Here is a 27,618-nt window from a genome sequence, read left to right as displayed (position 1 = left end):
GCATACAAGTGGGGGTGGGGCAGAGAGAGAGGGAGAGAGAAATCTAAGGCAGGCTCTACACTGTCATCACAGTGACCAACACAGGGCTCAATCTCATGAACTATAAGATAATGACCTGAGCCAAAATCAAGAGTCAGACACTTAACCAACTGAGCCACCCAGGCTCCCAGAAGAACAAATACTGTTAAAATGTCTACACTACCCAAATTACTCTTCACATTTAATTCGTCCCTGTCAAAACACCATCAGCATTTTTCAGAGGTAGAACAAGAAATCCTAAAATTTGTATGGAACCACGAAATACTTCAAATAACCAAAGCAATCTTGAAAAAGAAAGGCAAGGCTGGAGGCATTACAATTCCAGACTTCAAGTCATAACACAAAGCCATAGTACTCACAACAATATGATACTAGCACAAAAATAGACAAATAGATCAACAGAACAGAAGAGAAAATCCAGAAATGAGCCCACAATTACATGGTCAATTAATCTCTGACAAAGCAGGAAAGAATAACCAATGGGAAGTCTCTTCAACAAATGATGTTGGGAAAACTAGACAGTAACATGCAGAAGAATGAAACTGGATCACTTTCTTACACCATACACAAAAGTAAATTCAAAATGGATGAAAGACTTAAATGTGAGACAGAAAACCAACAAAATCCCAGAGGAGAACATAGGCAGTAACCTCTTTGACGTTGGCCTTAGCAACTGCTTACTGACACGTCTCCAGAAACAAGGGAAACAAAAGCGAAAATGAACTATTGGGACTTCATCGAGATAAAAAGCTTCTGCACAGCAAAGGATACAATCAATAAGACTAAAAGGCAACTGATGGAAGGGAAGAAGATATTTGCAAATGGGTCTGAAATTTGATATTTGATAAAGGGTTAGTATCCATAATCTATGAAAAACTTCTCAAACTCAACACCCAGAAAACAAATAATCCAGTTAAGAAATGGGCAGAAGACATGAATAGACATTTTTTCCAAAGAAGACATCCAGATGGCTAACAGACACATGAAAAGATGCCCAACACTACTTATCATCAAGGAAACACAAATCAAAACCACAAAAAGATAACCTCACACTTGTCAGAATGGTTAAAATTAACAACTCAGGAGACAACAGATTTTGGCGAAGATGTGGAGAAAGGGAACTCGCTTATACTGTTGGAGGAAATGCAAACTGGTCCAGGCACTCTGGAAAACAGTACAGAGGTTCCTCAAAAAGTTAAAAATAGAACTATCCTATGATCCAGCAACTGCACTACTAGGTATTTACCCAAAGGATACAAAAACACTTATTTGAGAGGACACATGTACCCTAATATTTATAGCAGCATTATCAATAATAGAAAATTATATTAAGAGCCCTAATGCCCACCGACTGATGAATAGATAAAGAAGATATGGTATATATACATACACACATATGTATACATATATATACATATATATACATACGTATACACATGCACACATTCCACACAATGGAATTTACTCATCCATAAAAAAAAAAAAACAGAATCTTGCCGTTTGCAACGATGTGGAAGGAGCCAGAATATACCATATGGGGTGCCTGGGTGGCTCAGTTGGTTGAGCATCTACCATCAGCTCAGGTCATGATGTCATTGTTAGTGAATTCAAGACCTGTATCAGGCTTGCTGCGGTCAGCCCAGAGCTCACTTCAGATCCTCTGTCCCCGCCCCGCCCCCGCCCCTCCCTGCTCACACTCTCTCTCTCTCAAAAATAAATAAGCATTAAAAAATAATATATTATGCCAAGTGAAATAAGTCAGTCAGAGAAAGACAAACACCATATGATTCCACTCATGTGGAATTTAAGAAACAAAACAGGTGAACATAGGGGAAAAACAGAGAAACCATAAAACAGACTCTTAACTACAGAGAACAAACTGAAGGTTGCTGGAGGGAATATGAGTGGGGGGATGGTCTACATAGGTGATGTATATTAAGGGAGGGCACTTGGTGTTATATGTAAGTGATGAATCACTAAATTCTACTGAAACTAATATTGCACTACTGTTAACTAACTAGAATTTAAATAAAAAACTTGAAGCAAACAAACAAAAACTATCTGTTCACTCTAGATCATTAACCTTTCTCTGAGCTATACAATTAGAGACAAATAATCTACCTTCCTTGAGCCAGTGAATAATTTGACTCTCTTAATTAAAGCATTTTATACTCATCTAATACAGATTGTAAGAACAGACATTGCTTATTGATAATAAATTTTAATGATGAAATGTTAAATGTGTCTACTCTGGATCAAGAGGTTGGTAGTTGGATTATGTGTATTATTTATTACCTTCTCTAGACTTCCATTATGTAGATTGTCAAGTATTTTCATAAACCAGAAAACTACAGGTACACATATATGGCATAAACCTCTGGGACTATTAAGATAATAATAAAAATCTTAAAAACCCTAATAGTATCACTATAAGTGGTTGTAAAATGGAAAGGAAAATGAAAAGGGGTCTCACTCATGCTTTGCTATTTTATAGGAAAAATTTATGTTTTTTTTCAAATCTGCATTCTTGAAGTGTGAATTGTGGACTTAAATATGGAAGGAGCCGCTTCATTTCAAATATGTTTTCAGAGAACTCCTAATAAGTTAATTTTTAAAACCTATCATTTAATCATCACTGAAACAAATGGACAGAATAGACTGTTACCTATTAAATTTCAATCATATTATATGTAAAAATATATTTTGCCTGTAATATTATCAGTGCTATGAAGTTACACAAAATGGAACTAATTAAAATTAATTTTAGAATAATCTTTATAATTATCATTCTAAATATTGTAAATATCATTGAAATTATATTACAAACGTCGATGAAAATACTATCTAGTTCCTGAAAACAGCCCTTGAAAAACAATTTTCAGCTTGTTAATGCTGTAATTTTATTTACTCTATTTCCATATTTTGATTCTAGGAGATTTATTGTGAGAAAAAACTACATTTTTTAAAGTTTATTTATTTATTTTGAGAGAAAGAGAGTGGGGAAGGGACAGAGAGAGAGGGAGAGAGAGAAATTCCCAAGCAGAGTCCACGCCATCAGTACAGAGCCAGCGTGGGACTAGAACTCTCAAATCCTGAGATCATGACCTCAACTGAAATTAAGAGAGTCTGATGCTTAACCAACTGAGCCACTCAAATGCCCTGGAAAAAACTAGTTTTAAAATACAGAAAACTCATTCACGTATTGGAAATAGCCAATAAAAAAAGACTAATGAATTTAAACAGATCATGATTTCTCTGGAGTGGCTATTTAATGTATACATTCCTGAAAAAGAAGTTTTATAAATAATAGTAGAGAAAAATAAAAATAAAAATAAAGTGACTAGAGGCTGGTCTAAAATTAATCTCATTCCTTTAGCACTTATGAGATTTACCTACTTCTAAATATTCACTAGAGATTTAAGGGCATATTTCTTTGGCAAATAAGCTAAGAACAGTGAAGCCAGCTTAGAAACCTGCTATCTAAGTCTTTCTGAGGGAATTTCCACATTGTTAAGAATGAACAATCAGTAAAAATTGCACAGAACTCCATGTTTAAAATATATTATTTTATTATGTACATAATTTGCAAATATTTTTCCATGTTCTATGGCTTGGTTACTCATTCTCTTAACAATGTCTTTTGAAGAACAGTTGTTTTCAATTTTTTAAAGATCAATATTTATTTATTTGTTTGTTTATTTGTTTCTTAGTTCAGAGGCGCCTGAATGGCTCAGATGGTTAAGCATCTGACTCTTGATTTTGGTTCAGGTCATGATCTCACTGTTCATGAGATTGAATCCCTTGTCAGGGTCTGCGCTGACAGCATGGAAACTTCTTGGGTTTCTCTCTTCTTCTCTCTCTGCCCCTCCTCTGCTTGCACTCTCTCTTTCTCTCACTCTCTCTTGAAATAAAATAAATTAAAAAAATTAATTGGTTCATTCTTTTGGTGTCATATGTAGGAAATCCGTGCCTATCCAAGCTCATAGATATTTTCTCCTATTTTCTAGAAATTTTCTGGTTTTAAGTTTTATAATTTTAGTACTATATTCTTTGTGGATTTAATTTTTTATGCTGTGGAAGTTCCGGCAAAGTTTAATTTTTTTGCACGTAAATAACTAATTGTCCCAGCAATACTGTTAAAAAACAAACTATCCTTTATCCATTAAATATCTTTTCACCTTTGTTGAAATTTTGTTCATACATGTGTGGGTCCATTTTGGACTCTCTACTCTGTTCCAGTGATCTATATGTCTAGCTTTTCTTAAAGACCATACTGTCTATTGCTTCACAATTATTCATGTAATCCAGAAGGATGAGTCTTCTAGTTTTGTTCTTTTTCAGAATTGCTTTGTCAATTTTAGTTCTCTTTTTCTCATGTATGTTTTAGAATAAGTTTCTTGACTTCCACCTAAAATTCCTGTTGGGATTTTACTTGGGATTGCATTGAATCTGTAAGTCACTTTAAGGAAATTTTATATGTTATTAGTATTGAGTCTTTCCAACCATAAACATGGTATGTATTCCCATTTACTTAGGCCTTGATTTCTTTCATCAGAATTTTTCAGTATGCAGATATTGTCCATATTTTAATATTTATACATAAGGGTTTTGTTTGGTGGTGCTAGTTTAAATGATATTTTCTTATTTCAAATTGAAATATTCAGTGTTAGAATATAGAAAAGTGGTTGAATTTTGTATATCAACCCTGTATCCTATAATTTTGCTAAACTTATATAGTAAGTTCCCATACCATTTTGTAGAATCATTGTGATTTTTACGTAGATGACCATGTATGTCATCTTTTATTGATAAATTTATCTTCTTTAATTTCAATCCATTTGTCTACTATTCCTTTTCCTTGACTTGTTGCACTTACTAGAACTTCCAGTAAAATGTTAAATGGAGCAATGTGAGCAGTCATCCTTGCATTGTTCTTGATCAGAGGGAAATATTTAATCTTTCACCATTAAGAATAATGTTTGTAGGGTTTTGTTTGTTTGTTTGTTGACAGATTCTCTTTATCACATTGAAGAAATTACTTTCTTCTCTTAGTTTGTTGAAATGGATATTGAAATTTCTTAAAAGTTTTTTCAGCATTCATTGAGATGGCAAAATTACTCTTCCTGTTTGGTTTGTAAAACTGGTGAATTTCCTCCACTGATTTATAAGTATAGAAAAAAGTCTTGTGCTTTCAGAATAAATCCTATATTGTCATAATGTATTATCTTTTTCAATACTGTTGGCTGCATTTGCTTCTATTTTCTTAAGGATTTTGGGGTCTATTTTCATGAGGATACTGGCTGTTTTTTTTTTTTTTTAATTTCCTCTAATATATTTGCCTGATTTTTGTACCTGGGTAAACTGGACTCATAAAATGAAATGGGAAGGGCTTCCTACTCTTACCTCTTCTGGAAATTTTTATTTGGAACTGGTGTTACTTCTTCTGCAACTGTTTGGTAGAATTCACCAATGAATAATCTGCTCCTAGAGATTTTATAATAACAAGTTTTTTTACATACAACTACATTTTTTCAGAGATATTATAATCTATTAGCTATACGCTCCAATTTAGAAGACAAGGTCACATGTCATCAACTAAAGAGATTTTGAGTCCCCTAAATTCTGAGTGAATTTTTTATTCATCTAAATGGTTTACACTTAATAGAGAACACATAACCAAAGAACTAGAAATATAGAAGTAAGTTCCAAAGAAGTAGAAAAATAGAAGTTAAGTTAAACAAGTTTCATATTAAGTAATTATCACAATTTAAAATAAATTTGGATAATCAGATTATTCATGAAAAGATACTAAAAATTATTTATAAGAATATATGACAAACACCATCAACTCTAGTTTTCCTCATAAATGGAAGAGTTATTTAAAATCAAAGTCATTGCTTTGTTATTTTGTTTTATATTGTTTGATTTTTGTGGCTGCAAATTTACATAAGTGTTTTTTTAAGTTCTTAGTTCATTAATCCTTTCATGAAAAATCTGCACAATGACTACAGATAAAAGAATCTTTACTTCTTCTTCTGTCCAATCACCAGCTCATATTTTGCCAGCACCAACACTAGTGTTTGCAGTCCCCCTGACTTTCTTCGCTCTGTTCTACTGTTCCTTTCACTGTTTTCTTGAGGTCTGTTTCTTCTCATACAGTCCATGTCTTGCAAGTCTATGTTTGGGTTCATTTTTCTTTGCATAACCCAAGAATCATAAATCATGCCAAACAAAGCTAGTTGTCTTGCCACTATCAAAATGAGTTCTGAATCTAAACACAAAGAAGACATCTGCTGTGGTTTTGTACATTTTGGCTAGTTTTTTTGAAACTTCTGTCTTGGGTCTTGTTGTTTTTCCAGGATGAAGAATATCAATGACCATTTGTTTTTGCTGAAGTAGTCGGATGGTCATGAACTTCATTGGCTGGATAGTTACTGTGTTGTTCATGACGGTGGCCAAGCTTCAAGCAGCCAGGGAGAACTATATAGGTTTTTTAATAAAAAATGGAAGGTGCTCAAAAATGATACAGAAAGAAAACCTAAAATTAAACATTTTCTTTTTTTAAAATTTACATCCAAGTTAGTTAGCATATAGTGCAATAATGATTTCCAGAGTAGAATCCAGTGATTCATACCCTATGTATAACACACAGTGCCCATCCCAATAAGAATCTTCCTTAATGCCCCTTGCCCATTTAACCCATCCCCCACCCATAACCCTTCCAGCAACCCTCAGCTTGTTCTCTGTATTTAAGTCTTTTATGTTTTGCCCCCTCCTTGTTTTTATATCATTTATGCTTTCATTTCCTTATGTTCATCTGTTTTGTATCTTAAATTTCACATGAGTGAAATCATATGATATTTGTCTTTCTTTGATTAATTTCACTTAGCATAATACCCTCTAGTTCCATCCACATTGTTGCAAAAGGCAAGATTTTGTTCTTTGTGACTGACGAGTAATACTCCATTGTGTGTGTATATTAAATATATATGTGTGTGTGTGTGTGTGTGTGTGTGCGTGTGTGTGTATGCCACATCTTCTTTATCCACTCATATACTGATGGACATTTGGGCTCTCCATACTTTGGCTATTGTCGATAGTGCTGCCATAAACATTGGGGTGCATGTGCCCCTTCAAAACAGCACACCTATATCCTTTGGATAAATACCTAGTAGTGCAATTGCTGGGTCACAGAGTAGTTCTATTTTTAATTTTTTGATGAACTTCCATACTGTTTTCCAGAGTGGCTGCACCAGTTTGCATTCCTATCAGCAATGCAAAAGACATTCTCTTTCTCTGAATCCTCACCAACGTCTGTTGTTGCCTGAGTTGTTAATTTTAGCCATTCTGATTGTTGTGAGGTGGTATCTCATTGTGGTTTTGATTTGTATATCCCTGATGATAAGTGATATTAAGCAATTTTTCATATATTTGTTAGCCATCTGGATGTCTTCTTTTGAAAAGTGTCTATTCATGTCTTTTGTCCATTTCTTCACTGGATTATTTGTTTTTTGGGTGTTAAGTTTGAGAAGTTCTTTATAGATTTTGAATACTAACCCTTTATCTGATATGTGATTTGTAAATATCTTCTCCCATTCCGTTGGTTGCCTTTTAGTTTTGCTGGTTGTTTATTTCATTGTGCAGAGCTTTCTAACTTGATGAGGTGCCAATAGTTCATTTTTGCTTTTGTTTCCCTTGCTTCTGGAGACGTGTTGAGTAAGAAGTTGCTGCAGGCAAGATCAAAGAGGTTTTTGCCTGATTTCTCCTCTAGGATTTTGATGGATTCCTGTCTTACATTTAGGTCTTTCATCCATTTTGAGTTTATTTTTGTGTGTGGTGTAAGAAAGTGGTCCAGGTTCACTTTTCTGCATGTCACTATCTAGTTTTCTCAACACCATTTGCTGAGGAGACTGTCTTTATTCCATTGGATATTCTTAACTGCTTTGTCAAAGATTAGTTGGCCATACATTTCTGAATCCATTTCTGTGGTCTCTATTCTGTTTCATTGATCTAAGTGTCTGTTTCTGTAACAGTACCTTACTGTCTTGATGATTACAGCTTTGTAATATGTCTTGAAGTCTGCATTGTGATGCCTTCAGCTTTGGTTTTCCTTTTCAAGATTTCTCAGGTTATTCAGGGTTTTTTGTGGTTCCATACAAATTTTAGGATTGTTTGTTCTAGCTCTGTGAAGAATGCTGGTGGTATTTTGATAGGTATTGCATTGAATATATAGATTGCTTTGGGTGGTATTGACATTTTAACAATATTTGTTCTTCCAATCCATGAGTATGGAATATTTTTCCATTTGTTTCTGTCTTCTTCAATTTCTTTCATAAGCTTTCTATTGTTTTCAGTGTATAGATTTTTCACGTCTTTGGTGAATTCCTAGGTATTTTATGTTTTTCGGTGCAATTGTAAATGGGATCGATTCCTTGATTTCTCTTTCTCTTGCTTCATTATTGGTGTATAGAAATGAGACCGATTTCTGTGCACTGATTTTATATCCTGTGACTTTGCTGAAATCACGGATAAGTTCTAAAGTTTTTTGGTGAAATCTTTTAGGTTTTCCACATACAGTATCATGTCATCTGTGAGGAGTGAAAGTTTGACTTCCTCCTTGCCGATTTGGATGCCTTTTATTCCTTCATGTTGTCTGATTGCTGAGGCTAGGACTTACAATATTATGTATTGAACATCCTTGTCATGTTCCTGACCTTAGGAGGAAAGCTCTCAGTTTTTCCCCACTGAGGATGATATTAGAAGTGGGTCTTTCATATACGGTTTTTATGATCTTGAGGTATGATCTTCCTACTTTCTTCTGGATTTTTATTCAAAAAGGATGCTGTATTTTTGTCAAATGCTTTCTCTGAATCTACTGAGAGTATCATGTGGTTCTTGTCCTTTATTAATGATGTATTACATTGACTGATTTGTGTATATTGAACCAGCCCTGTATCCCAGGTATAAATCCCACTTGGTCGTGGTGAATAATTCTTTTAATGTATTGTTGGATCCAATTGGCTAGTATCTTGTTGAGGATTTTGCATCTACTATCTGTGCTCCCCTATTTATAGAGTCCTAATGGTATTGGAATCTCTCCTTTCTCCCTTTCTTGGTCAGTCTCTTGATGTTTCCAATCTTTGTTTTTTCTCTCCAGCTGCTTTCAGAGGGAGTGCTTTTCCTATACTCTTCCCCCTGTCTCTGTTCTTTCTTCACAAGCAAACACAGCTCTCTACCCTCTGCAGCATCCCTCTCCCCCAGTTCACCTCTCCGAGCCTTGTACCTGCCTTGTACCTGCTGAGTTCTCCAGTTCAAGTTATGCATCTTGTTGTGTTAATCTTCAGACCAATTTTCTAGGTGTGAAAAATGGTGTGATGCTGATTTAGCTGCATTTCAGGGATGAAAGAAGCAGAAAACTTCCATGCTGCTCTGTCATCTTGGCCCTTCTTCCTCTAAATATCTTTTGTTTTTTAAAAAAGTCAAATACTAAAAACAGATAATTTAGTTCAGGTAACTAAGTTGGAGGAACTGTACATGACAGTCAGGTTAGTTAAAGTATTTTCTCAAATGAGTTTTTCCTCAAAATGGAATCATATTTATTTCAACCATGGAATCTGCTTATGAAGAGGCATATATTAGAGAAAGAAGTACTAGAAAATCTGTTTATATCACACTTTTCTTTCTTTACAATTTTCTCAGAACTTGTCTTATTAATGACAGTTACGCCCTACATATATTTTAAGTGTATTTAACTTTATCTTTTATTCCTCTAACTTAGAAACAAATATTCAATAAATTTGTGATGCGATAGAGAAAATGAATAAAATTAACTTGCCAGGTAAAATATTTTATGTATTAAGCTTATTTTTATCATAAATACATTTGTAAAAATTTAATCTCTTAACTCCTTATATTTCTTAAAGACATTATCTGTAAAATAATTATCATAAAATACATTTTGCATTTAAATTGTAAAAATTTATTTGGCAATTATTCAGTAATTTCTCTGTATCATGCACTATTCTAGGCACAAGGATTTTAACAATAAAAAGACAATTCATTGCCTTGCACAGCTTAGTGAGAGACAGAGACAACAAAATAATGTTTAACTCCAACATCCCAATGACTCAGGTGTAACCATTTTTTTCATACAGCTCACACTCATTTTTTTTAATTAATTTAGTTTTTGATTCAAGTATAATTAACATAGTGTTATATTAGTTTCAGGTGTACAATATTATGATTCAATAATTCTATACATCACTCATTGTTCACATGATAAGTGTATTCTTAAACCCCTTCACTTTTTTCACTTACTCCCTCACCAACCTCTCCTCTGGCAACCACTAGTTTGTTCTCTATAGTTGAGATTCTTCTTTTTTTTAATTGTCTCTTCCTTTTCTTTATTGTTTTGTTTCTTAAATTCCACATATAGGTGAAATCACATGGTATTTGTGTTTCTCTGACCAACTTCTTTCACTTAGCATTAGACTTTCTAGATTCATCCATGTTGCTGCAAATGGTGAGTTCATTCTTTTTTATGGCTAAAATAATAATCTGTGTGTGTGTGTGTGTAATATCATCTTCATCCATTTATCTATTGATGGACACGTGTTGTTTTCATATCTTAAGTATTGTATATAATGTTGCAATAAACATAGGATGCATATATCTTTTTGAATTAGTGTTTTTGTTTTCTTTGGGTAAATACCTAATAGTAGAATACTGGACCTTATGGTAATCCTATTTTCAAATTTTAAGGAACCTCCACACTTTTTAAAAGTGGCTGTATCAGCTTGCAGTCTCAGCAACAGTGCATGAAGGTTCCTTTTTTTTCTTCACATCCTTGCCAACACTTAACTTCTTGTGTATTTGATTTTAGTGGTTCCAACAGGTGTGAGACTATATCTCATGATGGCATTTCTCTGATGATTGGTGGTGTTGAGCATCTTTTCTTGTGTCTGTTGGCTGTCTATATGTCTTCTTTAGTGAAATGTCTATTCATATCTTCTGTCCATTTTTAATTGGATTATTTGTTTTTTAGTGTTGAGTTGTGTGAGTTCTTTTTATATTTTGAATATTAACCCCCTATTGGATATATCATTTACATATATATGTTCTCATTTGGTAGATAGTTTTGTTTTCTTTTGTTGTTTTCCTTCACTGTGCAAAAGCTTTTTATTTTGGTGTAGTCCCAAGAGTTTAATTTTCCTTTAGTTTCCCTTGCCAAAGGAGACATAGTTAGAAATATGTTTCTATGGCTAATGTTATATTACTGCCTATGCTTTCTCTTGGCAATTTTATGATTTTAGACCTCACATTTAGGTCTGTAAACATTTTGAATTTGTGTATGCTGTAAAAAAGTGGTTTAGTTTCATTATTTGGCAAGTAGCTGTCCAGTTTTACCAGCACCATTTAAGAGACTTTCTCCATTGTTTATCTTGTCCCATTTGTTGTAGATTCATTGACACATAATTGTGGTTTTTTTTCTGGGCTTTCTGTTATGTTCCATTGATCTGTGTGTCTATTTTTATGCCAGTATCAAGTGTAATAATTTTAAAGGCAGTTGTCCCCTACCTCTTTCTATTTTGTTTGTTTGCTTATGATTTGTTTATTTTTTAGAACAATCAATATGTGAAATGTAATTTGCTAAATGTTTTTAAACAGATAGTTCTCATTCTCATTTTAAATATTAAAAGTAAACCAAAATAAGAAATAAAACAGAGAGGGGGCAAACTATAAGAGACTCTTAAACATAGAGAACAAACTGAAGGATGCTGTAGGTGAGGTGGGTAGGGGGATGGGTTCAATGGGTGATGGGCATTATAGAGGGAACTTTTTGGGATAAGCACTGAAGTGTCATATGTAAGAGATGAATCACTGGGTTCTACTCCAGATGCCAAAACTAAACTGTGAGTTAACTAGAATTTAATTTTTAAAAAATATATAAAGTAACCCAATATAATTATTGTATGTGTATTGAAATTTCACCTATACGTAAATAGTTTTTGAGTAAACCACAAATGTAGTTCATCATACCCCAAGATTATGTTTCTTTGTCTTTTACCTCAAATATAAACAGTTATTTCCTTTTAGCATATTTTCTTTTTTTAATACTTTTTTAAGAGCAGTTTTAGGTTCACAGCAAAATTGCACAGAAGGTATAGAGATTTCCCGTATAACTCCACCACCCCATTCATTGTTGCCCTCATTTTCACATGCCCCACCAGAATGGTACATTTGTTACAATTCATGAACCTAAATGACACATCATTTATACCCAGAGTCATGTTTTATATTAGGGTTCCCATTTGGTGTTGTACGTTCTATAGATTTGAATAAATATTTACCACTATAGGAGTGGTAGCATACAGAGTAGTTCACAGACCTAAAAATCCTCTGTGCTCTGCCTATTCATCCCTCCTTTCTACCAAACCCTGGCAACCACTGATATCTTTACTGTCTCCATAGTTTCGCCTTTTCCAGAATATCATATAGTTGGAATGATACAGTAGGCAGCCTTTTTAAATGGCTTCTTTCAATTAGTAATATGCATTTAAGGCTCTTTCAAGTCTTTTCATGGAACCTTGATAGCTAATTTCTTTTTAGCCTTGCATAATATTCCATTGCCTGGATGTACCAAAGTGGTTTTTAATTTTTTTTTAAGTTTATTTTATTTTTGAGTGACAGAGAGACTGAACACGAATGATAGAGGGGCAGAGACAGAAAGGGAGACATAGAATCCCAAGGATCTGAGCTGTAAGTGCAGAGCCAGTTGCAGGGCTTAAACTCACAAACCGGGAGATCGTGACCTTAGCCGAAGTCAGATGCTTAACTGACTGAGCTACATAGGTGCCTAACCACAGTTTTTTAATCCATTAACCCACTAAAGGATATCTTATTTACTTCTAATTTTTAAAATTATGAATAAAACTGCTATAAATATGTGTGCAGGTTTTGTATGGACATAAGTATTCAATCTATTGCATTGTATGAATCATATCATAATAATACATTTACTTTCATAAGACGCTGCTAAACTCCCTCCTAAAGTAGCTGCAACATTTTGCATTCCCACCAACTATGAGAGTTGTTCTCATGAACAAATGAGAGTTCATGTTGTTCTACATGAGCGTGTAGTGGTGTGTCATTGTTTTAATTTGCATTTCCCTGATGAGACATGTGGAGCCTCTTTTCATATGGCCATTTTCTATCTGTATATCATCTTTGCTGAGGTGCATATTACGGTCTTTTGACTAATTTTTTAATCAGGTTGTTTGTTTTCTTATTGTTGAGTTTTAAGTGTTCTTTGTATATCTTAAATAGGAGTAATTTATCAGTGCATCTTTTGAAAATATTTTCTCCCAGTCTGTGAGTAGTCTTCTTATTCTCTTGACATTGTCTTTTGGAGAGTAAGTTTTCAATTTTATTTAAGCCTAGTTTGTCAATTTTTCTTTTATAAATTATGTCCTTGGTGTTGTATTTGAAAAGTCATTGCCATAATCAATTATCCAAAAGCCATCTATAATTTCTGATATGTTACCTTCTAAGAGTTTTATAGTCTTTCATTTTACATTTACATATTTTAAATTTACTTTTCAAAAAAACTTTATTTTGAGAGAAAGAGAAAATGAGTGTGCTTATGGGAGAGGGGCAGAGGGAAAGGGAGTGAGAGGATCTGATGCAGGTTTTGCACTGTCAGTGTGGACCCTGATGTGGGGCTTGGTCTCATGAACCCTGAAATCATGACCTGAGACAAAATCAAGTCAGACACTTAACCGACTGAGCCAACCAGTCAGTTACAAAAGCATCTGCATGTTTTACATTTTTGTCAAGGGTGTAAGGTTTATGTCTAGATTTATTTTTTGCATTTCAATGTCCAGCTTTCCAGCATCATAAGGTGAAAGACTTTCCTTTCTCCACTGTATTGCCTTTTCTCCTTTTGAAAGACCAGTCTACTATATTTATGTGGGTCTATTTCTGGGTGATTCATCCATTCTTTCACCATTATCACATGTCTGGGTTACTACTTCTTTATAGCAAGACTTGAAGATAGTAGTGTCAATCTTCTTTGTTTTCCTCCTTCAATATACAGTTGGCCTTTCTGAGTCTTCTGTCTCACTAGATAAGCTTTAGATCAGTTTGTAGATACACACACACAAAGTTGGATTTTGGTTGCAATTGCATTAAACCTATACATCTTGTTGGGAAAAACTGAGATCTTGACCATATAGAGTTGTCTTATCCAAAATGTGGAATACTCCCATTTATTTTTATTTCATTCATCAGAGTTTTATAGTTTTCCTCACATAGATCTTTACACATTTTGTTAGATTTGTACCTAATATTTCATTTTGAAAGTGCTAATGTAAATGGTATTCTGATTTTAATTTCAAGTTCCATGTTTTTATTTCTTGCATATAGGAAAGTGACTAACTTTTGTATACTGACTTCACTGACCTTGTGTTTTTCAGCCTTGCTATAATTGTTTATTAGTTCCAGGAGGCTTTTTTGGTTTGTTTGTTTGTTTTTCAGAGAGAGAGATAGAGCACACCCATGGTGCAGGGGAGGGGGGAGGGGGGAGGGAGGGAGGGAGAGAGAGAGAGAGAGAGAGAGAGAAAGGATCTTAAGCAGGCCCCATGCTAGGCATGGAGCCTGACATGGGGTTTGATCCCACACCCTGGGATCATGACCTGAGCCAAAATCAAGAGTTGGATGTTCAACTGACTGAGTCACCCAAGCTTCCCTAGTTCCAGGAGTTTTTCTGTCAATTCTTTCAGATATTCTACATAGACATTTATGCCATCTATAAAAAAAAAGCATTTTTTTCTTTTCAATGTATAATTTTTATCTCTTTTCCTTGATTTTTTGCTTTATTTGGGGCTTCCAGTATAATGTTGAAAGGGAGTGGTGAGAGGGGACATGTTATCTTCTTTTTTTAAAAAAAAATAATGTTTATTACTTATTCTTGAGAGACTTAGAGAGACAGAGCATGAATGGAGGAGTGGCAGAGAGAGGGAGACACAGAATCTGAAGCAGGGTCCAGTCTCTTTGCTGTCAGCACAGAGCCTGATATGGGGCTTGAACTCGTGAACCACCAGACATGACCTGAGCGGAAGTTGGTAGCTTAACTGATTGAGCCACCCAGGCACCCCATTTTACCTTGTTTCTGACCTTAGTGGGAAAGCTTTGAATTTCTCACCATTACATACAATTTTAGCTACAAGTTTTTTTGCAGATGCTCTTTATCAGGATGAAAAAGTTCTCTATTCCTAGTTTTCTGACAGTTATCATGAATGGGTATTGGATTTTGTCAAATGCTTTTTCCTTTTTTTTTTTAATGTTTATTTATTTTTGAGAGAGGCAGAGACAGAATGTGAGTGGGTTAGGGGCAGAGAGAGAGGGAGACACAGAACCCGAATCAGGCTCCAGGCTCTGAGCGGTCAGCACAGAGCCCGACGTGGGGCACGAACTCACAGGACTGTGAGACCATGACCTGAGCTGAAGTCGGACGCTCAACCAACTGAGCCACACAGGAGCCCCTGTCAAATGCTTTTTCTGAATATATTGTTATGACTATGTGATTTTTCATCTTTCACCTGTGTGATATATTACATTGATTTTCAGATGTTGAACCAGCCTTGCATATCTGAAATAAATCAGACTTGGTCATAGGATATAGTTCTTTTTATGCATTTTTGGATTGAATTTGCTAATAATTTGGAGGATTTTTCATTTATGTTCATGAGAGAAATTGGTATGTAGCTTCTGTTTCTTGTAATATCTTTGTCTGGTTTTGGTTTTGGGTGATGCTGGCCTCATACAATGAGTTAGGAAGTAATCTCTCTTCCTTTATCTTCTCAAAGAGATTGTAGAGATTTGATATAATTTCTTATTTAAAAGTTTAGCAGAATTCACAAAACTAGGATTACTACATTTTTTTCTGGAAGATGAGTGCTTAATTGATTTGATTTCTTTAATAGGTGTGTGCCTATTTAGATTGTCTTTTTCTTCTAGTGAATGTTTTGGCAGACCGTCTCTTTCAAAAACTAGTCTATTCAACTAGTTTATCAAATTTGTAAGTATACAATTGTTAATATTATCTTCCTCATAATGTTCATGTACTCTGTGGCTCTGCACCCTCTTTCATTTCTGTTGTTAATAATTTGTTTCCTATTTCTTTTTTTCCTTAGTTAGCCTGGCTAAAAGTTTATCAATTGTATTGAAGTTTTCAAAGAACCATATTTCTGGCTTTTAATTTTCTCTACTCACTTCTTGCTTTCAATTTAATTGATTTTTGCTCTAATTTGTATCTCTTTTATTCTGCTTACCTTGGATTCTGATTTTCTTATTTTTATACTTTCTTAAAATGGATGCTTAAATGATTTATTTTAGATATTTCTTCTTTCCTAATATATGCATTCAATGCTATACATTTTCCTTTAAGCAGTGCTTTTGCTACATCCAAAACATTTTTATAAGTTGTATTTTCATTTTCATTTAGTTCAAACTACTTTTGAACTTTCTCTTGCGATTTCTTCTTTGACCCACATGCTATTTAAAGTGTTGCTTAGGGGCGCCTGGGTGGCTCAGTCGGTTAAGCGTCCGACTTCGGCTCAGGTCACGATCTCGCGGTCCGTGAGTTCGAGCCCCGCGTGGGGCTCTGGGCTGATGGCTCAGAGCCTGGAGCCTGTTTCTGATTCCGTGTCTCCCTCTCTCTCTGCCCCTCCCCCGTTCATGCTCTGTCTTTCTCTGTCTCAAAAATAAATAAACGTTAAAATAAATAAATAAATAAAGTGTTGCTTAATCTCCATGTATTTTTGGACTTACCAACTCTTATTGATTTATAGTTTAATTCCATTGTGATCTGAGTTGTATGATATCTATTCTTTTAAATTTGATAAGGTGCATTTTATGGCTCTGAATGTGGTCTGTCTCAGTGAAGATGACCTGGGGACTTGAAAAGAATGTGCATTTAGCTGTTAGATAAAGCATTCTATTGATATCCATTATAACAGTTGATAGGTGGTGGCATTAAGTTCAGCTGTATTCTTACTGATTTTCTGACTTCTGAATCTGTCCATTTCCAATAAATGGGTGTTGAAGTTTCCAACTGTAATAGTAGATTCATCTATTCCTCCTTGCAATTCTATCAGCTTTTGCCTCATATATTTTGATACTCTGTTGGTGGAGCACACATATTAAGGATAGTTTTGTCTTCTTGAAAAATTTACCATGTATCATTATGTTATGCCCCTCTTTATTCCTAATAAATTTCCTTGACCTGAATTCATCTGTCTGAAATTATTATAGCTACTCCTGCTTTCTTTTGATCACTGTTAGCATGGTACATTTTTCTCCATCCATTTACTTTAAAAAAATTTAATGCTTATTAAAACATTAATAATGTTTTTGAGAGAGAGAGCAGAGTTTGAGCAAGGGCAAGGGAGGAGCAGAAAGAGGAGACACAGAACTCGAAGCAGGCTTCAGGCTCTGAGCTGCCAGCACAGAACCTGATGTGGGGCCCAAACTTACAAAATGTGAGATCATGACCTGAGCCAAAGTCATATGCTCAACCAACTGAGCCACCCAGGTCCTCCCCAAGTCCACTTTCAAATAACTCTCTACCACTTCACAGGTAGTATATCTTATTTAAAAAATTTATACTAATTCCTTCCTTCCATCTTTTGTTTCATGCTGTGATTTATTTCACCTATACATAAACATACACAACACATATAATACAGAAGCATACATGATCAACTACATTGGTGCTATTATTTTGAACACACTGTTATCGGTTGGACCAATTAAGAATGAGAAAAAAAATAAGTTTTTATTTTACCTTCACCTATTCCTTATCCAATATTCTTCTTTTCTCTATGTAGATCTGAGTTTCTGACTTTTATCATTTCCTTTCTCTTTCAAGAGTTTCTTTTAACATTTCTTGCAAGGAATGTCTACTGGCAACATATTCCCTCAATTTGTGTTTGTCTGAGAAAGTATTTCTCCTTCACTTTTGTAAGGCAATTTTTGCTCAGAACAAAATTCTAGGTTGGCAATTTCTTTCCTCTCAAAATATTTACTCCACTCTCTTTTTGCTTACATTGTTTCTGGGTGTAATTCTTATTTTTGATTCTGAATAAGTAAATTGTTTTTAATCTATGGCTTCTTTCAACATATATATATATATATATATATATATATATATATATATATTTTAAATCTTTGATTTTCTGTAGTTGGAAAATGATATGCATAGGTGTGGTTTTTTGAGGATTTATCCTACTAAGAGTTTTACGACCTTCCTCGATCTATGGTTCAGTATGTGACATTAATTTGGGAAAACTCTCGGGGTGCCTGGGTGGCTCAGTCGGTTAGGTATCTGACTTTGGCTCAGGTCATGATCTTGTGGTTTGTGAGCTCCACATCACGCTCTGTGCTGACAGCTCAGAGCCTGGAGCCTGCTTTGGATTCTGTGTCTTCCTTTCTCACTGCCCCTCCCCTGCTCACACTCTTTCTCTCTCAAAAATAAATAAACATTAATTGTTTTAAAAAATTGGGGAAACAGTCATTATTGCTTCAAATATTTCTTGTATTCTTTCTCTTTTTTCTCCTTCTGGAATTCCCATTATGAGTATGTTACACCACTGTAGTTGTCACATGGTGTTTAAGTATCCTGTTCTTTTTTTTCACCCACACTCTTCTTTGTTTTTTCAGTTTGAGTAGTTTCTATTAGGATAAGCTAAGAGATTCTTGCCTGAGCCATTTAACATCTACTGACAAACCCATCAAAGCCATTCTTCATTCTGTTACAGTGTTTTTGGTATCATTTACTTTTGGTTATTACTTAGGCTGTCCATTCTCTTTTCTAAAATTACCCATATGTTTTTGCATGCTTTCTGTTTCATCCATTGGAGACTTTAACTTTTTAGTCATATTTTTGTTATATTCCAGGTCTGATAAATACAATATCTCTGCCATATCTGATTCAGGTTCTAGTACTTTATTTCTTCAAACTTGTTTTTGTTGTTGTCATTGTTTGGCTTTTAGTAATTCTTGTAATTTTTTTCCTGATAGCTAGATATGATGTATAGGTGTAAAAAAACACTGCTATAAACAGTCCTTCAGTAACCTTCTGGTAATGTATAAAGAGAAGGGAAGAATTCTACAGTGTTATGAGAAGGTTTTAGTCTTTTAGTGACCTGTACTTCTAGACTATGAACTTCACTCATACTTCTTTGTTTTTTTTTTGTTTTTACCCTCTCCATCTTAGTTGGGACAAAATAGCTAAAGGAGCCTTGAGTTGGGTATTTCTATTTTCCCATTTGGAAGGTTAGAACCAGCTGTAGTTATTGATGTCTCTTCTCCCAGGTTAGTTAGGTTCTGATAAAGCCCCAGTAGGGTTAGGCTCTCTTGTTAGACAGATCCTCCTGAGGGCAGATCTTGTTAAGAAGAACAGAATGCTCTAGAATATTTCAAAATGGTTTCTTTTCTCTCCTCTTGCTGGAAGAAGATTTTTCTCAGATATTCATCTTGAGAAACTGGCTAAGCTCCTGGAGGTAAAACTCATAAAAGAGTGGGAGCCCTTGATGACTGTGGTCCCCTGGTTTTTTTCTCTCAGACTTATCCACATTGAGCTCCCATCTATTCATCAGTTGTAGTTCAGGTTTCCTTACCTTGGCATGGGTTCCCATTGAGCTTTGTGGACCTGGGTTTCTTCTCAAGAAGAAACGATTGTCTGTATTTGTCTGCTAGCCTCTCTAATTTGAGAGTAGTGGTTAGTCCTATGATCCTACCTGTCTGTCAGACATAATAAGAGTTTATGATTTTTCAGTTTGCTCAGCTTTTTATTTTCTTGTTAAGGTATATTAGCAATTCCTAGCTTCTTACATGTTGACTAGAAACTACATTTTCTCTCCAAATATTAATTTTCATCAGCCTCCATATTACTATAATAATAAAATAGACGGGAACACAAATCAGCCCTCAACAAGTGCAAAAAATCAAGATCATACCGTGCATATTTTCAGACCACAACGCTATGAAGCTCTAAATCAACCACAAGAAAACATTTGGAAAGATAACAAATACTTGTAGACTAAAGAACACCCTACTAAAGAATGAATGGGCTAACCAAGAAATTAAAGAGGAAATTAAAAAGTAAGTGGAAACCAGTGAAAATGATAATACCATAGCCCAAAACCTCTGGGATGCAGCAAAGGTGGTCATAAGAGGAAAGAATATAGTGATCCAGGCCTTCCTAAAGAAGGAAGAAAGGTCTCAGATACACAATCTAACCTTACACCTCAAAGAGCTAGAAAAAGAACAGCAAATAGACCCCAAACCAGCAGAAGACAGGAAATAAGAAAGATTAGAGCAGAAATCAATGCTATTGAAACCAAACCAAACCAAAACAAAACAAAACAAACAAAAAAACCCAGTAGAACAGATAAATGAGACCAGGAGATGGTTCTTTTAAAGCATTAACAAAATTGATAAACCACTAGACAGTTTGATCAAAAGAAAAAGGGAAGAACCCAAATAAATAAAATCAAGAATGAAAGAGAGAGATCACAACAAACCCTGCAGAAACACAAACAATAATAAGAGAATATTATGAGCAATTATACACCAATAAAATGGGCAATCTGGAAGAAATGGACAAATTCCTAGAAACACATACACTACCAAAACTGAAACACGAAGAAATAGAAAATTTGAACAGACCCATAACCAGTAAAGAAACTGAATTAGTAATCAAATCTCCCAAAAAACAAGAGTCCAGGGCTGGATGGTTTTACAGGGGAATTCTACCAAACATTTAGAGAAGAGTTAACACCTATTCTCTTAAGTCTGTTCCAAAAAATAGAAATGGAAGGAAAACTTCCAAACTCTTTCTATGAAGCCAGCATTATCTTGATTCCAAAACCAGACAAAGACCCTACTAAAAAAGAGAACTATAGACCAATTTTCCTGATGAACATGAATGCAAAAATCCTCAACAAGTTACTAGCCAACCGATCCAACAATACTTTAAAAAATTATTCACCACGACCAAGTGGAATTTATATCTGGGATGCAGGGTTGGTTCAATATCTGCAAAACAATCAATGTGATACATCACATTAATCCAATAAAGGATAAGAACCAAATGATCGTCTCAATAGATGCAGAGAAGCATTTGACAAGATACAGCATCCTTTCTTGATTAAAACCCTCAAGAAAGTAGGGATAGAAGGATCATACCTCAAGATCCTAAAAGTCATATATGAATGACCCAATGCTAATATCATCCTCAATGGGGAAAAATTGAGAGCCTTCCCCCTAAGGTCAGGAACATGACGGGGATGTCCACTCTCACCACTGTTATTCAACATAGTATTGGAAGTCTTAGCCTCTGCAATCAGACAACACAAAGAAATAAAAGGCATCCAAATCGGTCAGGAGGAAGTCAAACTTTCACTCTTCTCAGATGACATGACACTCTATGTGGAAAACATATATGGTGTTCGGAAAACTGGACAGCAACATGTAGAAAAATGAACCTGGACCTCTTTCTTATACCATACATAAAAATAAACTCAAAATAGATTAAAGACCTAAATGTAAGACAGGAATCCATCAAAATCCTCGAGAAGAAAGCAGGCAAAAACCTCTTTGACCTTGGCCGCAGCAATTTCTTACTCAACACGTCTCTGGAGGCAAGGGAAACAAAAGCAAAAATGAACTATTGGGATCTCATCAAAACAAAAAGTTTGTGCACAGTGAAGGAAATAATCACCAAAAGTAAAAAGCAACTGATGAAATGGGAGAAGATATTCACAAATGACATATCAGATAAAGAGTTAGTATCCAAAGTTTATAAAGAACTTCTCAAACTCAACACCCCCAAAACAAATAACCCAGAGAAGCACATGAATAGACACTTCTCCAAAGAAGATATCCAGATGGTGGACAGACACATGAAAAAATGCTTAACATCACTCATTATCAGAAAATTACAAATCAAAGCCACAGTGAGATACCACCTCACACCTGTCAGAATGGCTTACATTAACAACTCAGGCAACAACAGATGTTGGTGGGGATGTGGAGAAAGAGGAACTCTTTTGCATTGTTGGTTGGAATGCAAACTGTTGCAACCATTCTGGAAAACAGTATGGAGGTTCCTCAAAAAAGTAAAAATAGAACTATCTGATGGCTCAGAAATTGCACTACCAGGTATTTACCCAAGGGGTACAGGTGTGCTGTTTCGAACAGGCACATGCATCCCAATGTTTACAGCAGCGCTCTCGACAACAGCCAAGAGAAACAGAAAAGAGCCCAAATGTCCATCAACAGATGAATGGATAAAAAAGATGTGGTATACATATGTAGTGGAGCATTACTCAGCATTCAAAAAGAATGAAATCTTGCCATTTGCAACTATGTGGATGGAACTAGGGGTATTATGCTAAGTGAAATTAGTCAGAGAAAGACAAATATCATATGACTTCACTCATATGTGGAATTTAAGATACAAAAAAGATGAACATAAGGGAATGGAAGCAAAAATAATATAAAAACAGGGACACAATGCTATAGATTTTAAGGGTGAGTCTTCATTTTTCAGATGGTTTTTGTTTGATTTTTGTTTTCTTGTTTTAATACTTCATCCTCTTAATTTCTGCTCTCTGATGTTCTAAATTAAAAAAAAAATTAGACATGGACGGACTCTTCTTATTTTCTGTTTATTTTGTAATTTTAGCCATAATGGAATGATAGTAAGGAGTTTTGGTTTGGAGTTTTAGCCACTTGAATGTTTTGTCTATTAAGTTGTTTTGTTGTACTTATTTTTTAATGTTTATTTTTTGAGAGAGAAAGAGAGAGCAATCGGGAAAGGGCCAGAGAGAGAGGAAGATAGAGGTTATGAAGCAGCCTCTGTGCTTACAGCAGACAGCCCGATGTAGGGCTTGAACTCACAAATTGCAAGATCATGACCTGAGCCGAAATCAGATGCTCAACTGACGGAGCTACCCAGCATCCCTTAAATTATTTTAATTAAAATATTTGAGACAACGAACATTAAGTAGTATGTAACCTACCACTTGGTTATTTTTGTTTTTGCTTTTATTATATTTGTTTCCTCCATACCATAGTATACCATGTCTATCACACAGAAATAAATTTTAGATAGTCAATTACTAAACTCTACTAAACATAATACAAAGCTTCAAAGAAAATAATACATTCTATCTGCTGTTATAAAGGTTATCCTGCCAAAATTTGTCAGAAGAAATTTATTTCTCTCATTTAGCTTATTAAACTTGGACAGGCCGCTACCTATAAAAAATGAAAGTTAACATTTTTAGAAGCAAACTCACTACACTATATTTACAAGAATTTTATTCCATACAGCACAGTGCTGATATTTAAATCCTACCACTTTTTAGAGATCAAGACTTATGTTCTCACAATTATGGAAACTTTTTTTTTTAACTTTCCACACCTCTTTTCTTACCCTAGCTGTTAGCAATTTCTGTTATCTGTACAACTCCATATGGTATGTTATGTTCTCTCATGTATTTCTTTTGTAATTTGTTTTAAAAATATTTGTTTATATTTGCAAATGTCTAAGAATCCTTCAATATTCCAAACCACTTAGAATATGGCCTCATATTGTGGTCTATCAAATAGTAAATACTCAGTAAATATCACTGAGTGCATCAGCAAGTAGACCTATTTATTTGTTTACATACAACTCTCTTACAGATAACAAAAAGAACTTGAAAGCTTATATAAATGTATTAAACATCACAAAATACGAAATTTATAATTAGTTAGTGATAATAAATACAATTAGAAGAAATTAGGATAGATGATAATGCAAAAATTATGACACAATTCCTTGAATATTTGAGATCAATGACCATAAAATTTGTTCTATGCTCTCTGGTAGCCTATGCCAAGTGAAAGTCAGAATCATTTATGCAATTCCTAGTGTTCATTAGCTAAAATAAAACCATCTGTTCAGAAAGTTTACACCAATTCCTTGTACTTACAGCGTAAATGTATTTATTTCAGGTGCATTTTTGTATAAAACTCAGGTAATCAAAACTACATCATAGTGTTCAGAGTTTCAAAGGCAATGAGCTTCATTGGTTTGTTTTTTCTACTGGCCCCCAGTATAAGCCTAATGAAAAAATGCCAAAAGTATGTTTAGTATAATTAATATTAATTTATAAATAATTTAAAAAGAACATGGTATTTCAAGACTAAATTTTTGTTTATCTGGCTTAATCTAGCTATATATGTTAGAATGCCTAACTTTCCTGTTTTCAATTTTTGATTCAACTACACCTTTTGATATATACTGACACCCCAAACCACCTGTGTATTACAATCCACACCTCTGGACATCACTAGATGAAAAAATATTCTGAGCAATCATAAGCTGAGATAGAAAATGTTACAGGACAGTAACTTATAATTTAGTTTAAGCAGGTTTGTTGTTTTTGTTGGTAAAGCCATGTTTGTGCAATTATTACATTCGGGTATTATCATGAATTTTACCCACACTTTTAAATAAAAATAGTGGAAAATGGAAAAAAAAGAGAACAAGTTCTGTTATTAGTGACAACAAAGTACAAGTTTCCTATAATTAGGACATCCTTAGGTGTGATTATACTTGCAAAGATTTCCCTCAGTCTGATGTTCAATAAACATAAGCAAAAAAATTGTATTTTCAAATGTGAAGATGCGTAAAATCCCAGTAATAAGTATTACTGAGTCAAAAAAGCAAAATGTAATTTGGGTCCTTTGACATGTTTTAGCTGTCTGGAAACAGAAAACATTAAAACCAGAAAACTGGCTTTAGTACACATTATCAGGATTGCAGTTTTATAAAATAGGATCACTGTCCCACTAAATTGACCACTTGGTAAGAGTTAATTGGCAGTGACTTTGGTTACACTCCCTAAGAGTCACCTCAAATGTTGTTCTCCGTTGAATGTACTTGAATGGTCAGCTGAAAGATGGTACTTTGACACCTTCCTGCAAAAGTAAAGGAGCTGGCAAGAACGCACCTGAATTTCACTCTCCTTTGTATTTCTTGCTCTTTCATCTCAGAAGCAAAGGATAGATAGAGTTGAGTGGCAGTAATTCAACCATATACAGCCCAAGAAGTTTCGTAGGTGTGTGTGTGTGTGTGTGTGTGTGTGTGTGTGTGTGCGCGCGCACGTTCAAAGATAAATACAAGTACTCAGGTTCTAAATTTAAATATTATCCATTATACTTTTCTTCTTATATAGCATTTTTCTTCTCTTTTTGGAAGAATATGAGGAAAGGATGCTAGAAAACAAATTCATTAGAATATGGTTTACAAGATAAAAAAGATGCCAAAAATATTACATTGAGTCAATCAAGTATCTTCACTATGAGAAACAGTAATATGGATAATTTGAGTTAAACTAGAAAACAGTCAAAGCTATTAATAGATATAACTTTTTTAAAACATATGATTAGTTCCCTAATCCTTTTTTAACAGCTAACCAACATCTTTTTTTTTTAATATTCATTTATTTTTGAGAAAGAGAGCAAGTGGGGGAAGGGCAGAGAGAGACAGAGAGGGAGACACAGAAACTGAAGCAGGCTTCAGGCTCTGAGCTGTCAGCACAGAGCCCGACAAGGGGCTTGAAACCATGAACCTGGAGATCATGACCTGAGCTGAAGTTGGATGCTTAACCAATTGAGCCACGTAGGTGCCCCTGATTAGTTCCCTAACGTTGAAATTATTTCTGCAACTTAAAAACAATTAATCATGAATGAAACAATTGATTATATTTTCATGATATCCACATTTCAAAGACGCAACTTATGAACAAGCACTGAATATAAATATGGTTATCTCTAATCACAATTAACTGCTAAATAAGAATCTATAGGAAAATGGAATTGTCTGTATTCAATATAACTTTTTATCAGAAATTGGTATAGAAAACAGTAAATTTATTTTCAGTTATAATTCAGGGTCATGAAACCAATGCATTCTCTTTAGCTTAAAGTTTGCCTTGGACTTTTTTAAGAAAGTGAACATTACTAAAAATAAACATACTTTTCTGTTCCTCAAAGATTTCCTACACAGAAGAGATTCAGTATTGTGGGGGGAAATCACGTTAGAAAAATAAATGTACCTACCTGATCTATAAATGAAATATTTTTACCAGTATATTGGTTAAAATATAACTAGATTTACATCTTTGTTTTCCAAATAGAATTTTAAGGAGGCACAATATTCACTTTCTGAAAGTGGACTTTTCATATTTTTCATCATTGTCAAGGCAATATTGAGCTAGATCTTAAAAGATAGAACAGCAAAAAAAAGAATATGTTTTATTGACTTTCAAAATTACTTTGGTGCTCTGTTCCTTCTCAACATCCTATCCCTTAGAGAACTCATCCTTCAGTTGTCATCTCTATACTGAAAACTGCTAAATTTGTTTTTCTAGCTTATCTTCTCACCAAAACTGTAGTATGACTAACATTCTACTGTATATTTTTTTCTTGTTTCATCTTCTCACCGAAACTGCAATATGCCTTACATTCTATTCTACATTTTTACCTGAATTCACTTTCTTTTTTTAAAATTTTTTTTAAGTTTATTTATTTTGAGAGAGAGAGAGAGAGTGCGCACAAGCAGAGGAGGGGCAGAGAGAAGGGGAAACAGAAGAGCCCTATGTGGGGCTCAAAGTCATGAGCTGTGAGATCATGCTCTGAGCCAAGATCAAGAGGTAGATGCTTAACCGACTGAACCACCCAGGCACCCCTATTTGAATGAACTTTCATCCTTCAAAGTCAAAAGTCCTGAAATTAAATTCAGAATTTTTTCCTGTCAAATTTCTGCTAAAATGTTTCACGATATTTTAGTGTCACCATTTCTACCGTAACCATCCTCAAAATCTACCCATCATTTTTCATGCATCAGTTCTTGCACAAAGCCTTTTAAACATTTCAGCTCTTCAAGTTTTTCTCTTTTCAAAATTTTTATAACATTTAAAAAATACACTTAAGAGTAGGTACATCTTGCTTTACTTCCTACTGGTTTCAGGTGTTTACAACATAGCTATCAATAATATGTGCTAAAAGACTTACCTACATAATCTTCAATCCTTACCAAATCCTGTTAATAGAATTTATAATTTCCATTTTACAGATGTTTCATTGAGACAGAGACTAACGTTTATGCCAAAGTCACAAAGCAAAATTTGGGTTTAATTCTATTCTGATTTATAATTTGAAAAGCTTCATATATAATATGTTTTCTCCCTATATATCAACAAACATCTTATTTTTCCTAAATGCTACTTCACTCTGAAAATAGAGCAGATACTTAATAAATGTGTGTTGACTTGTAAGCTAATAAATACGAGTCTTGCAAAACCAAAACTAATCTATTTGATGACAGGTAAAGGTATACCAGCTTTCAGGGATAATAAAATCATTGTACATATATAAGTATACTGAGTTATTTATAGCTGCAGTTAAAACTTACTGAATCATAGATAATATGCACAGAGTAATAAAATCTAAAGCCAAAAG

General features: G+C 34.3%; 1 protein-coding gene and 1 pseudogene across 1 annotated transcript in view; both read right to left on the bottom strand.

The window, feature by feature from the left end:
* The window catches only part of SI (sucrase-isomaltase), a 155,231-nt gene that overhangs the window by 104,493 nt on the left and 23,120 nt on the right, over nucleotides 1-27,618 (bottom strand). The window contains exon 2 of the mRNA XM_053903663.1: nucleotides 24,084-24,214. The gene's annotated coding sequence lies outside the window, so the exon portion shown is untranslated. The remainder of the gene's footprint in view (nucleotides 1-24,083; nucleotides 24,215-27,618) is intronic.
* LOC128777286 (40S ribosomal protein S24-like) lies at nucleotides 6,031-6,513 on the bottom strand (annotated as a pseudogene).

Source organism: Panthera pardus, unplaced genomic scaffold (genome assembly GCF_024362965.1).
Source record: "Panthera pardus isolate Hobbes unplaced genomic scaffold, ASM2436296v1 HiC_scaffold_16, whole genome shotgun sequence".
NCBI lineage: Eukaryota > Metazoa > Chordata > Mammalia > Carnivora > Felidae > Panthera > Panthera pardus.
Note: the sequence above shows the minus strand (reverse complement) of the source record. Positions and strands in the feature narration are given on the sequence as shown.